Source organism: Chiloscyllium plagiosum, unplaced genomic scaffold (assembly GCF_037043375.1).
Source record: "Chiloscyllium plagiosum isolate Xiang-an unplaced genomic scaffold, Cpla_swu_hap1 HiC_scaffold_10, whole genome shotgun sequence".
Taxonomy (NCBI): domain Eukaryota; kingdom Metazoa; phylum Chordata; class Chondrichthyes; order Orectolobiformes; family Hemiscylliidae; genus Chiloscyllium; species Chiloscyllium plagiosum.
The window spans coordinates 1,352,428-1,366,952 of record NW_028270148.1 but is presented as its reverse complement, the minus strand read 5'-3'; the positions used below and the strand labels follow the sequence as shown (position 1 = coordinate 1,366,952).

General features: G+C 43.5%; 1 protein-coding gene across 1 annotated transcript in view; it reads right to left on the bottom strand.

Annotated features, from left to right (window-relative positions):
• The window catches only part of ncoa1 (nuclear receptor coactivator 1), a 100,924-nt gene extending 93,004 nt beyond the window's left edge, over positions 1-7,920 (bottom strand). Inside the window, exon 1 of the mRNA XM_043695214.2 lies at positions 7,747-7,920. The gene's annotated coding sequence lies outside the window, so the exon portion shown is untranslated. The remainder of the gene's footprint in view (positions 1-7,746) is intronic.
• Between the last annotated feature and the right edge of the window lie 6,605 nt (positions 7,921-14,525).

Here is a 14,525-nt window from a genome sequence, read left to right as displayed (position 1 = left end):
TAGACAGGATGCAGAGCTGGGCAGAGAAATGGCAGATGGAGCTTAACTTGGATAAATGCAAAGTGATGCATTTTGGAAGGTCAAACTTGAATGCTGAATATAGGATTAAAGACAGGATTCTTGGCAGTGTTGAGGAACAGCAGGATCTTGGTGTTCAAGTGCATAGATCCCTAAAAGTTGCAACCCAAGTGGATAGGGTTGTTAAGAAAGCAAATGGTGTTTTGGCTTTCGTTAACAGGAGGATCAAGTTTAAGAGCCACAAGGTTTTGCTGCAGCTCTACAAGTCCCTGGTGAGACCACACTTAGAATATTGTGTCCAGTTCTGGTTGCCCTATTAAAGGAAAGATATGGAAGCTTTGGAGAGGGTGCAAAGAAGGTTTATCAGGCCTGGACTGGAAGGCTCGTCTTATGAAGAGAGGTTGACTAAGCTCGGACTTTTCTCTCTGGAGAGAAAGAGGAAGACAGGTGACCTGATCGAGACATACGAGGTAATGAGAGGAATGGATAGAGTCAATAGCCAGAGACTTTTCCCCAGGGCAGGATTGACTAGCACAAGGGGGCATAGTCTTCAGGAGTTAGGAGGAATGTATGGAGGAGACATCAGAGGTAGGTTCTTTACACAGAGTTGTGAATGCATGGAATGCATTGCCAGTGGTGGTGGTGGTAGCAGAGTCGTTAGGAACATTTAAGCGACTGCTGGATATGCACATGGACAGAATGAATTGAGGGGTGCGTGGGTTAGCTTATTTTATTCAAAGTTTGCAAGAAGATTTGTAGCTTATTGTTGTGGAGAAAGTGAGGTCTGCAGATGCTGGAGATCAGAGCTGAAAATGTGTTGCTGGAAAAGCGCAGCAGGTCAGGCACCATCCAGGGAACAGGAGAATCGACGTTTCGGGCATAAGCCCTTCTTCAGGCTACTAAGGATAGCTGGTAGTGTAGTTTTGTGGCTAGTTGGTGTTCATGGATGCAGATCGTTAGCTGTCTTCCTGTTTGTCCTATGTAGTGTTTTGTGCAGTCCTTGCATGGGATTTTGTACACTACGTTGGTTTTGCTCATGCTAGGTATCGGGTCCTTTGTCCTGGTGAGCCACGAAACAACACGACCAGCTATCCTTAGTAGCCACACACGCAGATGACAAGCAACATGAGTTCGACTGGGACAACACTACTATTATAGGACAAGCCAAACAGAGAACAGCCAGGGAATTCCTAGAGGCACAGCACTCATCCACAGATTCAATCTCTAAGCACATCGACCTGGACCCAATATACCGGCCACTGCAGCGGACAGCTGGAACTGACAACCGGAAGCGGCTGGTACAAACCACTTTAAATGCCGGAGGAAAGATCACAGAAGCGCTTCACAGGAGGCTCCCAAGCACTGTGGATGTCACCTAGACAGGGGACGAAACGTCTGCAACACAAATTCCCAGCTCGGCGAACAGAACCACAACAACAGGTTATTTTATTTCAGATTAGGAATAATCCTTGGCACAACATCGTGGGCCGAAGGGCCTGTTCTGTGCTGTACTTTTCTATGTTCTATGTTGCCACTTTCAGCAATTCATGCACAAACACTCCCAGATCCAGGTGCACTGATGCACCTTAAATCCCATTTAAATAATGACTTGCCCTTTTATTGTTCCTGCCAAAATGGATGACCTCACACTTAACTAGATTGAACTCCATCTGCCAGATTCTGGCCCTTTCTTCTAGCCTGTCAATATCCAACTGTAAACTCTTTACCTCCTCATCACTGCCTGCTTTCCCACCTGTTTTAGTATCATCCACGAATTTTGTTATGTTAAACTCTGTCACCTGCTTGTATACGGATTGTAAATAGTTGAGGTCTGAGAACTGAACCCTACAGCACACCACTAGTTACAGCTGGCCATCCCATCTAGAGAAGGACCCATTTATTCCGACTGTCTGCTTCCTATCAGTCAGCCAATCCTCTATCCAAGTCAATGCTCTACCATTCACTCTCTGGGATCCAACCTTCTAGATCAGTCTTTAATGTGGCACCTTATCAAATGCCATCTGAAAGTCTAGGTGTACCACATCTACCATATCCCCAATATCCACCTTGCTGCTTACATCCTCAAAAAGAACTCCAGCAAGTTTATCAACCACAATTTGCCCTTCATGAAACTGTGCTGACACTAGTGAATTGAGCTTTGTTTTTCCAAGTGTTCAGTTATCTCCTCCTTTATAATTGACTCCAGCAACTTCCCACTACAAAAGGTCAAACTAACTGGTCTATAGTTCCCCCCTTCTTGTCCATCATCTTTTTTGAATAGAGGTGTCATATTAGCATGTTTCCAATCCACTAGCGCCTTTCCAGAATCCAGGGAATTTTGGAAGATCATAACCAATGTTCCCACTATCTCTACTGCCACTTCTTTTAATACCCTCGGGTGCAGGCCATCAGGCCCTGGGGACTTAACTGCCTTCAATCCCATGAGCTTTTTTAATACCTTCTCCATTGTTGTCGTTATCACCAAGTACTTCTGTAGTAACTGCAGAATATGAGAACAAAATATTATATTTTATTGTGAAAACAGAGACAAAATATTGGTTCGCGTCTCCGCCATTTCTGAATTTCCCAGTATTACCTTACGACTTTCGTCCTGTAAAGAGTCAACAGTTACTTTCATTATTCTCTTCCTTTTTATATACTTATAGAAGCTTTCGGTATCGGTGTTTATGCTTTCTGTTGTTTCCTTTTGTAGTTCATCTTAGCTCTTTTGATTTTGTTTTTAGTAATCCTTTGCTGATGTTTAAAGTTCTCCAAATCCTCCTGATTTGCCAATAATGTCTGCAGTATAATAAGCCCTAATCTTTGCCTTGATATTATCCTTGACTTCCTTATTAAGCCATGGATGATTTTTCAACTTTTTATAATTCCTCTATCTCTCAGGAATACAAGAATTGAGAGGTATTTAGTGTTTCCCTAAACATCTGCCACTGTTTTTCAACTGTCCAATCCTTTAATATTTTTACCCAATTGGGCCAACTCCTTCCTCAGGTCAGTACAATTATCTTTGCCCAACACTAAAACTCTTGTCTGTTCCTGTCCTCACTCTTTCAATCTGAATTTGAAACCCTAGCACGTTGTGGTCACTCCTTCCAAGACGATCCTAAATTACAAGACCATTTATTAATCCTTCCTCATTACATCATACCAAATCTAAAGGAGCCAGTTCTCTGGTTGGCTCCATAGCATGTTGTCTTAAGAAATAGCCACAATTACCATTGTGACCTTCTCGTAAGCCCACATTATTTCCTGGTTTATACCATGTTCTACTTCGGAAGTACTGATCAGGAGCCTGTAGATTACCCCTTCCAAGAGGTTTCTTCCCTTTTTATTTCCACCCAGACTGATTCAATATATTAGTCCCTATTATATCATATCTTCATACAGCCTTGATATCATCCTTAGCCAATAAAGCAACTCCACCTCTATCTCCTTAGCTATCCTTTTAGAACACGGAGATCTGTTTGATACTGAACTTTCCAGTCCTGATTTTCCTGTAGCCATGTTTCAGCAATCTCTAACAGGTCGTACCCATTTGTCACTAATTGTGCTGTCAGCTCATCAACTTTATTCCAAATACTGAGGGCACCTAGATACAAGGTTTTTAAATAAGTTCGGGAGAATCGACGTTTCGGGCATTAGCCCGAAACGTCGATTCTCCTGTTCCCTAGATGCTGCATGACCTGCTGCGCTTCTCCAGCAACACATTTCCATCTCTGATCTCCAGCATCTGCAGACCTCATTTTCTCTTTTAAATAAGTTCGACTGGTTTATCTTTAGCTGTTAACTTTTTCTTGTGCACCAGGCTTCCCGCACACTCCATCCTTCCCGCACACTCCATCCTTATTTATTAATCCCTAATAACACTTAACCTCATCTTTATCATTTACTCCAACATTCAACTCACATTTTGATCTTTTCTAATTCCTTCCCTCACCATCGTCATTAGACTGGTCGTGGCTGTTTATTTTATTAACTTCTGTTCAATTTCTGTCTTGCTGCTTTGGTCCCCAACCCTCACTTTGCTAGTTTAAATCCACCCAAGTTGCTCTAGCAAACCTCCCCACCTAGATGTTGATGTCCCTCCAGTTAAAACACAACTCATCCTTTTAGTACATCTCAATCACTTGAAAGAGATCGCAATTATCCAAAAATCTGAAGCCAGCCCCCTCCTGCACCAGCTCTTTATTCCAACTCTGTTTCCTGTCTCTCAATCAATTTCCTTTCCATGTCCATAATTTGCCCTCAATCCCATTGGATTCCACCTTACCAAACAGTGTCTTGAGTGGGACTTTATCAAAAGCCTCTTGAACTCCACATCAACAATATCCATTGACTTTTTCTGTCCGCTACCTTTGTAATCTCTTCAAAAAAATCTCAATAAAACATGACCTACCCTTCGTGGATCTTTGCTGACTGATTACTTGAAATTTTTACAGCTGTTCAGTTACCCAATCCTTGATTATAGACTCCAACAATAACCTATCTCAGATGTTAGGCTAACTGGTCTGTAATTCCTTGAATTCCCTCTGTCATCCTTCTTTAAAGCAGAATGACATGAGCAAATTTCCAATCGAGAGGTACAATTCCTGAATCCAGGGGACTCTGAAAGATGTAGAAAGAGACCAAGGTGTCTTGTTAATAAGTCACTGAAAACTAACATGCAAGTGTAGAAAGCTATTGAGAAGGCTAATGCAATGTTGGCCTTTTAACCAAGAGGATTAGAGTACAGGAATAGTGAAGACTTTCTTCAATTCTATAGGAACTTGGTTAGAGTGCACCTGGTGTAGTGCATGCAGTTTTGGTCTCCTTTTCTAAGGAAAGATATTATTGCTAACAGGTTGAGAAGTAAGTAGCTCAGGTTGAGGTTCTGGATGTAAGTTTGCTCACTGAGCTGGACGGTTTATTTTCAGACGTATCATCATCATACTAGGTAACATCATCAGTGAGCCTCCAGCTCTGCTGGTGTCTCCTGCTTTCTAATTGGGCTTCCTTGGATTAGTGATATCATTTCCTGTAGTGATGTCATTTCCTGAAGTGATATCATTTCCTGTTTTTTATCTCAGGGGATGATAAATGGGGTCCAAGTCAATGTGTTTCTTGATAGGCTTCGGGTTGGAATGCCATGCTTCTAGAAATTCTTGTGCATGTCTCTGTTTGGCTTATCCTAGGATGGATGTGTTGTCCCAGTTGAAGTGATGTCCTTCCTCATCTGTATGCAAGGATACTAGAGAGAGAGGGCCATGTCTTTTTGTGGTTAGTTGATGTTCATGTATCCTGGTGGCTAGTTTTCTGCCTGTTTGTCCAATGTAGTGTTTGTTACAGTCCTTGCACGGTATTTTGTAAATGACGTTAGTTTTACTTGTTTTGCTAGTAATGCAGAACATTATTTCAACGAGCCACCACACACTGCAGCACAGAGGAACTACATAGAGCAGAGGAAAGTCAGCTATACAGTGTATTCAAAAAGAACGGGTACCCAATGAACACAATCCATCGATTTCTCAGCAACAAACCCAAACAAGAAGACAAAACACGTCCAGAAACCCTAGCCACTCTCCCTTACATTAAAGACATCTCAGAATTGACTGCCAGACTACTCAGACCCCTTGGCATCATGGTAGCCCACAAACCACCAACACACTAAAACAGCAGCTAATGAACTTGAAAGACCCTATACAGGCAACAAGCAAAACTCATGTCATTTACAAAATACTGTGCAAGAACTGTAACAAACACTACATTGGACAAACAGCCATCCTAGGACAAGCCAAACAGAGATACGCACAAGAATTCCTAGAAGCATAGCATTCCAACCAGAACTCTATCAACAAACACATTGACTTGGATCCCATTTACCACCCTCTGAGAAAAAAAACAGGAAATGACCTCACCATAGGAAATGACATCACCAACCCAAGGGAACCCTAACATATAAATCGAAAGCAGGAAACTGAAGATGTTACCCAGTATGATAACGATACGTCTGAAAATAAACCTTCCAGCTCAGCGAGCAAACCTACATCCAGAGACACTATTGTCATAGAGGGAGTGCAATGAAGGTTCACCAGACTTGTCCCTGGGATGGTGGGACTGTCCTATGGAGAGAGCTTAGGCAAACTGCGCCTATATTCTCCAGCGTTTCAAAGAATGAGAAGTGATTCAATTGAAACCAGAAGATAAAGGGATACACTGGGTAGATGCAGGTAGGATGTTTTCCTTGGTTGGGGAGAGTCGAACCATGGGCACAATTTTATAAACAAAGGGGATGCCACTTCGGTCTGAGAGGAGGAGTTTTTTTTACACACAAAGGGTTGTGAACCTTTGGAATTTCCTGTGACAGAGAACTGCCTTTGGGTATGTTTAAAGGCAGAAATTGATATACATCTGATTGTCAATAGCATTAAGGGCTACAGCAACAGGATGGGTAAAAGGTATGAGGTGCTCCATCAGCCACAATGTGAACAGCAGAATGGCAGAGCAGGCTCAAGAGGCTGAATTACCTACTTCTGATCCTAGTTCTTATGTTCTGATATTGCTGTTAAAGAGCTGGTGTGTGTGTCAGTGTGTGAAAAAGTGTCAGTCTGCAAACACGGAGTTCTGAGATTCATTCAGTAATGCAGAGACTCATTTCAATGTTGAACCTAGCAGTTCATAAAATCAAAATCAAAGATCATCAATTCCCTACAGTGTGCAAGTAGGCCATTCGGCCCATTGAGCTCACTCTGACGCTCTGAAGAGCATTCCACCTATAGTCACCCCACTGACCCAATCCTTGTAACCCTGTATTTCCCGTGGACACACTGGGTAATTTAACATGTGCTATTCACCTAACCTGCACATCTTTGGACTGTGGGAGGAAACCACAGCACCCAACAGAAACCTATGCAGACACGGGAAGAACGTGCAAGCTCCACAAAGAGAGTTGCCCGAAGCTGGAATCAAACCCGGGTCCTTGGCACTATCAAGCAGCAGTGCTCACCACTGCGGCACTGTGCCACCCCATTGGCATTTTCGTTTCAATATATTAATAATTTATGAAGGAACAATTTCAAATCACACTGTGTTTAAGTGGAAGGCTATCAGTTTGCTGCTTGAGCACTTGAGTGGACCTATCCTGGGATCAAGAACTCGAGAGGTGCAAATGTCACCAACCAAGACTGGCCAATCAGAGGCCATCCCCTCTTTTGCTCAGCAGTGCTGCTGGAATACCATGGCTGCTGTCAGAATGACATCGATCAGAGTCCCAGGATGAAGTGAAGCCACAGGAAGGGATTACTAGGAGGGGTTGGTGAGGTTGCAGTGATTGGGTGAGGGAGCCAGTGGGATAGTCCCTCAATCACTTACTGAGCACCACTGACTAAGGGGCCTCACCCCTAACCAGCACTGACATGTGGCCACATAGTTTGTTGTTGTGTGGCAACATTGAGGTTAATTCTATTAGCAGCGGGATGAGGTCCTTAGCGGTTATTATACGGGAAGTCCAATCATGGGCCTTCCTCTCCATGATATAATCCAGGTGGAGGTGTGATAGCAGTGAGGTTCAGCTTCACCACCAAGACACCCATTTCTACCTGTAGCAAACATCACAAGGGACAGCCAGTGGACATGTACATGGACCGACAAACACTATACAAGGAAGCATAAACAAATGCACACTAACACAATGACCAACACATGCACAGAGACACAAAACTGAGGCACACTTACCTCATCACAATTACTGCTCTCCAGTAGCTGGAGTGTGTGCATTTGTGTACATTTCTCTTTCTCTGCCCGTTTGATTTTAAACCCCACCTTGTTGTTCAGTGCTCATAGTAGGATAAGGTACGCAGTCCTGCTATCTTCATGCAGCCCAGCTCAGAGTTTCTGAGCAGGCAATGGAGTGCAGTCACACTGAGGCCCTAATCTCTATACTCCAGGAACAGCAACCAGAGTAGGGAGATCAAATCACATAACACGCCAGCTAATGCAGCTGCAAATTGGATTCTAGCACTTCTCAAAGCCCTCCTACTCATAACTAAAGCAGCCCTTTTGCCAAGTCTCTCTCTCTCTCTCTCTCTCTCTCTCCATCCACCCACACAGAATGATTCAGCTCCGTGACATTGTACAGTTGTAAAAGATTCAAGATTTTAACCATAATTTGGAGATGCCGGTGTTGGACTGCGGTGTACAAAGTTAAAAATCACACAACACCAGGTTAGAGTCCAACAGGTTTAATTGGAAGCACACTAGCTTTCGGAGCGATACTCCTTCATCAGGTGATTGTGGAGGGCTCGATCGTAACACAGAATTTATAGCAAAAATTTGCAGTGTGATGTAACTGAAATTATACATTGAAAAATTGATTGTCTGTTAAGCCTTTCATCTGTTAGAATACAGTGATAGTTTCACTTCTTTCATGTGTAAATCACAAAACCCTTTTTTTAAAGTTGCATTCTCGGGTTAGCTGTTAACAATGGTGATAGCTAGACAATATGTTGAAGGTGTTAGCCCCCTGTGTTCTCTGTCTATGACCTGATGTTTAAATTGATTCTAATCTAACAAGTGAGATAACAGAGTTTTACATAAATTCATGCAGTTTTTGAGCTCAGAGTTCAACATGAATGTATGCAGTTTTTGAGCAGTTTGTGGGGAAGGTCTTGATGAGGTGCTCATCCTCATTGATAATGTGTTGCAGGTCACGAAGAACATGGCGTAATTTTTCAGCTCCTGGGAAGTACTGAACAACGAAGGGTAACTCTGCAAGTACAAATTCACCCCACAAAATATATGTGTGCATGTGGGTCTTTGTCTGTGTGTGTGTGTCTGTCTGGGGTGGGGGTTGTGAGTGTGAGAAAGTGTGTGTATGTGTGTGTGTGTATATTGAGTGCAGAGTGTCTTAAGTCTGTGAGGGGGTGCATGTGAGAGTGTGGGAGTGTGTGTGTCTATAAGGGTGTGTGTGGGTGTCTGTGTGCGCGTCTGTGTGTACCTGTGTCCGTGTGTATGTGAGTGTGTGTGTGTGTAGGAATATCTGTGTGTGTGTGTAGTGCAATGGTGATCACCTGTAATGTGATATGAACCCAAGGTCCCGGTTGAGGCCCTCCCTATGGGTACTGAACTTAGCTATCAGCCTCTGCTCGGCCACTTTCCTCTGCTGCCTGTCCCGAAGTCCACCTTGGAGAATGGTCACCCGAAAGTCCGAGGCTGAATGTCCTGGACCACTGAAGTGTTCCCCAACTGGGAGGGAACCCTCCTGTCTGTTGATTGTTGTGCGGTGCCCATTCATCCGTTGTCGTAGCCTTTGCTCGGTTTCCCCAATGTACCATGTCTCCGGGCATCCTTGTCTGCAACGTATAAGATAGACAACGTTGGCTGAGTCACATGAGTACCTGCTATGTACAAGGTCGGAGGTGTTCCCACACGTAATGGTGGCACCTATGTCCACAGTCTGATACATCCTGCAGCATCCACCGTGACAGGGTTGTATGGAGTTGTCCTGAGAGCCAGGCAGTTTGCTACGAACAATGATCTGTTTGAGGTTTGGCGGTTGTTTAAAGGCAAGTAGTGGAGGTGTGGGGAAGGTCTTGATGAGGTGCTCATCCTCATTGATAATGTGTTGCAGGTCACGAAGAACATGGCGTAATTTTTCAGCTCCTGGGAAGTACTGAACAACGAAGGGTACCCTGTTGGTTGCAGCACGTGTCTGTCTCCTGAGGAGGTCATTACGGTTCCTTGCTGTGGCACGTCGGAACTGGCGGTCGATGAGTTGAGCATCGTACCCCATTCTTGTGAGGGCATCCTTGAGTACTTCCAGGTGTCTGTCACGTTCCTCCTCATCTGAGCAGATCCGGATCACAAGAACGGGGTACGATTCTCAACTCATCAACCGCCAGTTCCGACGTGCCACAGCAAGGAACCGTAAGGACCTCCTCAGGAGACAGGCACGTGCTGCAACCGACAGGGTACCCTTCGTTGTTCAGTACTTTCCAGGGGGTGAAAAATTACACCATGTTCTTCGTGACCTGCAACACATTATCAATGAGGATGAGCACCTCACCAAGACCTTCCCCACACCTCCACTACTTGCCTTTAAACAACCGCCAAACCTCAAACAGATCATTGTTCGTAGCAAACTGCCCGGCTCTCAGGACAACTCCATACAACCCTGTCACGGTGGACACTGCAAAACGTGTCAGATTGTGGACATAGATACCACTATTATGCGTGGGAACACCTCCCACCGTGTACATGGCAGGTACTCATGTGACTCAGCCAACATTGTCTATCTTATACATTGCAGGCGAGGATGCCCGGAGACATGGTACATTGGCGAAACCGAGCAAAGGCTACGACAACGGATGAATGGGCACCGCACAACAATCAACAGACAGGAGGGTTCCCTCCCAGTTGGGGAACACTTCAGTGGTCCAGGACATTCAGCCTCGGACCTTCGGGTGACCATTCTCCAAGGTGGACTTCGGGACAGGCAGCAGAGGAAAGTGGCCGAGCAGAGGCTGATAGCTAAGTTCAGTACCCATAGGGAGGGCCTCAACCGGGACCTTGGGTTCATGTCACAATACAGGTGATCACCATTGCACTACACACACACACACACACAGATACTCCTACACACACACACACTCTCACATACACACGGACACAGGTACATACAGACACCCATCACACCCTTATAGACACACTCCCACACTCACACATGCACCCCCTCACAGACTTAAGACACTCTGCACTCATTACACACACACACTTTCTCACACTCACAACCCCCACCCCAGACAGACACACACACACAGACAAAGACCCACATGCACACATATATTTTGTGGGGTGAATTTGTACTTGCAGAGTTACATTGCACTTTGCTCAAAAACTGCATACATTCATGTTGAACTCTGAGCTCAAAAACTGCATGAATTTATGTAAAACTCTGTTATCTCACTTTTTAGATTAGAATCAATCTAAACATCAGGTCATAGACAGAGAACACAGGGGGCTAACACCTTCAACATATTGTCCAGCTATCACCATTGTTAACAGCTAACCCGAGAATGCAACTTTAAAAAAAGGGTTTTGTGATTTACACATGAAAGAAGTGAAACTATCACTGTATTCTAACAGATGAAAGGCTTAACAGACAATCAGTTTTTCAATGTATAATTTCAGTTACATCACACTGCAAATCTTTGCTCCAAATTCTGTGTTACGATCGAACCCTCCACAATCACCTTGATGAAGGAGCGTCGCTCTGAAAGCTAGTGCTTCCAATTAAACCTGTTGGACTATAACCTGGTGTTGTGATTTTTAACCAAGATTTTAACAACAACTTGGATTAATATAGCACCTCTAATGCAATAAAACATCCCATTGTTTCAAAGACCATTATGAAAGCTAGTTAAACAGCAACCTATATAAGGACGTGTGAGTGAGTTGTCAGAGGACTGCAGAGTAGCTAATGTTGTGCCTTTATTTAAGAAAGGCTGTAAGGAGAAGCCTGGGAACTATAGACTGATGAGTCTGGTATCAGAAGTATCATTTGGAGAGGCAAGGACTGATTAGATATTCAGCATGGGAAATCGTGCCTCACAAACTTGACTAAGTTCCGTTTTTGAGGATGTAATCAAAAAGATTGATGAGGATAGGGTGGTAGAAGTTGTCTACATGGACTTAATAAAGCCATTGACAATGTTCCGCATGGTAGACTTATGAGTAAAGTTAGATTACATGGGATTCAGGTGGAGGTTACCAAGTGGATATAAAATTGGTTTGCCAGTAGGAACCAGAGGGTGATGGTGAAGGGTTGTTTTTCTGACTGGAGGCCTGTAACCAGGGATCGGTGCTGGATCCACTGTTGTTTGTCATTTACATGAACAATTTGGATGATAATTTAGGAGGCATGGTTAGTAAGTTTGCGGATGACACCAAAATTGGTGATATAGTCGACAGTGAAGGAGGTTATCTAAGATTAGAAAGGGATCTTGATCAATTGGGCCAATAGCCTTAGAGGGGTTTAACCTACATAAATGCAAGGTACTGTATTTCAGTAAAACAAACAAGGACAGTGTTGATGAACAGCGAGACTGAGGAGTTCAGGTACATAGTTCGTTGAAAATTGTGTCACAGGATTGTTAAGAAGGTGTTTAGCATGCTTGCCTTCATTGCTCAGACCACTGTGTATAGTAGTTGGGATGCCATGTTAAAACTGTACAGGACATTGTTAAGGCTTATTCTGGAATATGGTGTACAGTTCTGGTCACCCTGCTGCTATAGGAAGATTATTATTAAATTGGTGAGGGTTCAGAAAAGATTTACCAGGACTCGAGGGATTGAGTTCTAAGGAGGGGCTGGATACGCTGGGATCTTTTCCACTGGAACATAGAAGGTTGAAGGGTGACCTTAGAGATTTATAAAATCATGAGGGAAATAGATAACATGAAAAGCCATTTCCCTCAGGTGGGTGAATTCAAACCTAAGGGGCATATTTTTAAGGTGAGAGGAAAAAGATTTAAAAGGGATCTGAGGGGCAACATTTTTACACAGAGGGTAGTCCATATGTAGAATGAACTGCCAGAGGAAGTGATAGATGCACATACAGTTACAACACTTTAAAGAGATTTGGACATGTACGTTATTAGGAAAGATTTAGAGGGATGTGGGCCAAATGCATGTAAAATTGGGACTGGTTTAGTTTGGGAAACTTGGTTGGCATGGACAGAAGGGTGTGTTTCCATGCTGTATGAATCTATGACTTGGTCAAAGAGGTGGGTTTGACATATGCCTTAAAGAAAGAGAGAAAGAGACAGAGATACAAAGGTTTAAGGTAATTTTTATAGCTTAAAACCCCAGCAGCAGAAGGCACAAGTGCCAATCGACAATTACAACCGAGGATGCCCAAGAGGCCAGAGTTAGAGAAGACTGCAACACTCTATCCTGTTTAGACCTGTGAATGTTTGGGAGAAGCAAATGAACTTCCAAAAGGTACTGTGTTTCTGCTCTGCAATAAAAGGCATCTCAAGCCTGAGACAGCCAGTTTATTTTGCTCTCAGTAGTTGCTGTAATTTTTAAAATTCATTCACAAGGTGAAGGCATCACTGGCTGGGCCAGCATTAACTGACCATCCTTAATTGCCCAGAGGCTAGTTAAGAGTAAACCACATTGCTGTGCAGCTGGACTCACATCGAGCTCAGACCAGGTAAGGATGACAGTTTCCTTCCCTAAAAGGACATTTGTGAACTGATGTAACCAAATGTAAGCTTTGCTGTTAACTGGTGGGGGTAACTATGACTCTCACGGATGGGTGTCCCATGGGAGACAGATCTGACTGGTTACCATTGTGGGAGTTCTGCCATGATTTTGTCTGCCACTGCAGTAGGCATGCCTCCTCATTGGCCCTGATGGAAACAGTAGTGCCCTAGCCACTGGCTAACCAAACAACATAGTGAGAAAAATCATGAGGGGGTCATGGATTCATGTAGATCAGGACACTAAGATGTCTGGCCCAAACACAGCATTGATATGGAACATTTGAATGAGCCACATCAGTCAGAAGTGGATGTGATCCAGAAAACCAACCTCCCCACGAGGGTTCATGCCTGCAACCTGGTGTCACATCAGCCTCAGCTCTACTTTCACCAATGCTGGAACAAAGTATATACTAAATCACATCTAGAATTTTCAACACGAACAAAGAAAATTACATTGGTCGAGGGAAAGAGCTGGTAATAAACAGTAGGACAATTTTAGTAAAATTTTGAAATGTGTGTGGAATAATATATTCTACTGAAAAGAGAAACTCAGCAATCAACATCCATCCATGACTTACTAAGGATTTTCAAAATTGTACAGGACTAGTGTTAAGCAATTCAGCCAGTGTAGCCTGTTCAGCCATTTCATATGATCATACCGGACTGGTTGCTTATAAACGTTGCAAAGAATATTCAGAAGTGTTTGGAATGGGATGCTTTTAGAAACCACTAAAGGACCATCAAAAATCTGATGAGAAAAAGAGGTAGAGAGCAACTAGTGAGATCAAAGGTCTCTTTGAAGCAGAGCATGAGAAAATATGATTGGAAATGAGGAAACGGCAGAGGCTGTGCACCAATAGATTGTGTTTGCCTTCAGGATCATCCAAAATCAATGGAAGCCTGAGTTAGAGAGAGTGAGGAAATTACATTAATATCAGCAGGGATAAAATACTGGAGAAATTTAACACCTAACATCTGACAACTTTACAGGACCCGATGGGCCAAATGGCCTCTTTCCACACTGTAGATATTTTATGATTATATGTAGACCAGATAAATGAGTGAGCAACAGGTATTAGGTGGAATAAAACATGGGGGCTAAGTGTGAGGTCGTTCACTTTGGCCAGAACAGGCACAGTGGTACATGTCACTGGAATCAAAATCTAGAACTCCAGGCTAATGTTTTGAGAACTGTAGTTCAAATCTCATCGTGGCAGATGCTGAGATTTGTATTCAATTAAAAATTGG